Below are 3,440 nucleotides of genomic sequence, written 5' to 3'. Positions count from 1 at the left end.
AACAGTATGCTTCCTCTAACTCCCAACATGCTGTCCTATGCTGAATAGGGTAGAACCACTTGTACAGCAACAATCTGCAGTACAGTTGCTCCAGGAGGGGAATTCTTTGCTGGGCTTTTGTGGCCAGATATAGTCCCTTTGTGTCTGTCGCCAGAGGGGTTCAAAGGGGTCATAACTGAAGCTGGCTGGAAATGGAAATCCCTTTCAGTGGCAAATTTTGTGGATTTGGGGAAAAAATCATTTCAAGCAGGATGAAACATCAAAATTGTGAATTGTTTTGCAGGAAAGGTGTTCATAGAAAAATTCCATTTTAGCAGAATCAAAATGGAATTTTTCAGTTTCCCAGTTGTCCACCTGAAAGAATAGTGAAATTGACCAGAATCTTCCAGTCCAGCTATGGGAGAGGCAGATATCTGGGCTGCTCCATTTTCCTTCACCGACAGCTCAGGAAAAGCTTTTTGTTTATTTCACTGGGAGAAAGTGAAACTGAGCCTATAAAATTAACAAGAGCCTGCTAGGCAGGAAGCCAGGGAGCTGTCATTTCAATTTTCCTGATAGAAAATGGATTTTTTCTGCAAAACTGAAATTTTCTCATGGAAAATTTTGGTTTTGCAAAAGGGACATTTTTTGTTAGTTACCCTGATTTTTTTTTATTCAATCAGCTCTAGACATAACTGTGTAGATAACCTTCCTCCAATTTCTTCTCCAGACTTCTTCAAATTGACTGTAGTAATATATGTTGCACTTACATATGGTCTTTCATTTAAGGATGGTGCTTTGTAAACATAAAATGAACTGTACAATGTTCTTCTGAGGTAGGCACTGTGGACCAGTACCGCAATGATTTCTGTGAAGCTACATCTGTTTATTTTAGCTGAAGATCTGACCAAATATTATTACTATGATGGAGATTGGGTGAAACCTAATTGAAGCTGGTGGGCATGGACAGCTGCCTTTCATTCAGGATAAATGTAAGAAGCAGTTACATTTATTGTTTCAGCTCTCAGACTTCAAAAATAGGAACCACTGTCCAAAACACAGGCCACATGCTATACTGGTCAGAAGTTAAGCTATGTGGGTGCAGGGGTTTTGCTAGGTGTTGAACACAATGCAGATGATTGAGTATGGTTTCTTGGAGGGGTGTGTGCACAGGCACTGACTTTATGTTGGCGTTGGATACCACACACCGGCTCTGCCCCATCCCCTAACACTGTGCCCCCACTCCACCTCTTACTGCCCCCGCTCCGCTCCTTCCCCCCTTAAGGGCAGTGGAGGGGGGCAGACAGGAGTGAGTCGCGGGGAAGCCCCGCTTAACAGCTGATCAGCAAGCAGTCACTGAAGAGCTGCTGGTAGCTTAAGACCAGCTGCTGAACAGCTGATTGGCAGCTAGCCCCAGGGCCACAAGTAGGGTGACCAGATGTCCCGTTTTTATAGGGACAGTCCCGATTTTTGGGTCTTTTTCTTATATAGGATCCTATTACCCCCCACCCCGGTCCCGATTTTTCACACTTGCTGTCTGGTCACCCTAGCCACAAGAGCAGCAGCCCTGTGGGTGCTGAGCACCCCCTATTTTTTCTCTGTGGGTGCTTGAGCCCCTGATCACACACAGAGTCGGCACCTATGTGTGTGTCTGTGAGCAGAAACACCCCAAGGCACCCAGACAACAGGCATAGAGAAGCCACAAGAAAGCAAAGGAGACAGCAGGATAAGCTCTTGCAGCATGATCCTGTCAGAATATCAAGGGAGAGGGCTTTGGGAGCAGAGTTCAGGCTGGAACAAGGCTTGGAACTGTGAAACGGCACCAATAATTTGATTCCTACTGTATTTTGGGAAACAGGATTTTGTTTACACTCTTTGTAAATAAACTGTATTGCAGGGGTCGGCAACCTTTCAGAAGTGGTGTGCCGAGTCTTCATTTATTCACTCTAATTTAAGGTTTCGCGTGCCAGTAATACATTTAAACATTTTTAGAAGGTCTCTTTCTATAAGTCTATAATATGTAACTAAACTATTGTTGTATAAAAAATAAATAAGGTTTTTAAGATGTTTAAGAAGCTTCATTTAAAATTAAATTAAAATGCAGAGCCCTCTGGACCGGTGGCCAGGACCCAGGCAGTGTGAGTGCCACTGAAAATCAGCTCGCGTGCCACCTTCGGTACACGTGCCATAGGTTGCCTAGCCCTGCTATTGTATCAAAGAAATATCTGACTCCATCATTGGTATCTCCTTCCCAATAAAAACAACCCATAAGACCCCAAACATTAGCTAAATGCTCAAGTCAAAAGGGATAACATTATTATAAATATTTATAGTTAAGTAAACTCAGGTGGACAGTAGGTTTTAGGTTAAGTGACTTGACTAAGATACCATAGGAGGTTGTCAGAACTGCATGGTAATAGGCAGCTGAGAGAGACGATGTTTGCACTCAGATCCTGGTCTAAGAGTGGTAGAACTGTGAAATTTCACCTCCAGATAGAGAAGGATATGAGGCCTGACTGACACCTGAAGGTGCATATTCAGAGAGACCAAGAAGGGGTCAGAGGTGCAATCAGACATGGAATTGAGACATATTTCTGGCAGGGTATGTGGGATTGTGACAGTGGTGAATTTCCAACTGACAATAACGGGGGCGGGGGAGAGTAATGTAGATGGGAAAAGAAAGAGGACAATTGTTTAATTTCCAGTATTCTTTTGGGGAAGAGACTAGGAAAGGTCAGGAAAAATGAGTTATGAACAACTCAGGAAAGATACAGCTGGTTAGCCTGCTGTACTTGGATGATCAGGAAAGAAATGTTTTTTCCAGAACTGGAAAAAGTATTCTTGAGTTCAGCCTAGTCTCCTTTTGCCTTCTGCAGAATAACATCCCTCTCTTTCCCCAGTCTGTTCCTACCAATCAAGGGAACTAAGGCCTTGGCTACACTCGCGGATTCACAGCGCTGCCGCGGCAGCGTTGTGAAGCGCGAGTGTAGTCGCGCCGCCAGCGCTGCGAGAGCTCTCTCACAGCGCTGCAAGTACTCCACCTCTCCGAGGGGAGTAGCTTGCAGTGCTGCGAGGGAGCATGCAGCGCTGCAGGCACTGATTACACTGGCGCTTTACAGCGCTGCACTAGCTGCGCTCAGGGGGGGTGTTTTTTCACACCCCTGAGCGCAGCAAGTGCAGCGCTGTGAATTGCCAGTGTAGCCAAGGCCTAAATTCTCTCAATGTCCCACCCTCCATGCGTGTGTCTGACCACAGTTGGCTTTTGTTATGGGGCCCACGTGTGAAGTCCTCCTTTTGTCTCAGGCTGTTTTCTCCCAGCTGGCCAGCCAGGCTATCAAGGAGAATGTTCCTGTGATAGTTGCTCTATTGTTTGGCAGTTAGACCCATTGAGTCTTAGTGATTTGTGATCACTGGTCTTATGAGTATGGGGGAATGTTTCAAATTTCAGAAATCTTATACAT

The sequence above is a fragment of the Trachemys scripta genome, chromosome 1 (genome assembly GCF_013100865.1).
Source record: "Trachemys scripta elegans isolate TJP31775 chromosome 1, CAS_Tse_1.0, whole genome shotgun sequence".
NCBI lineage: Eukaryota > Metazoa > Chordata > Testudines > Emydidae > Trachemys > Trachemys scripta.
This window is presented reverse-complemented; position numbering follows the sequence as displayed.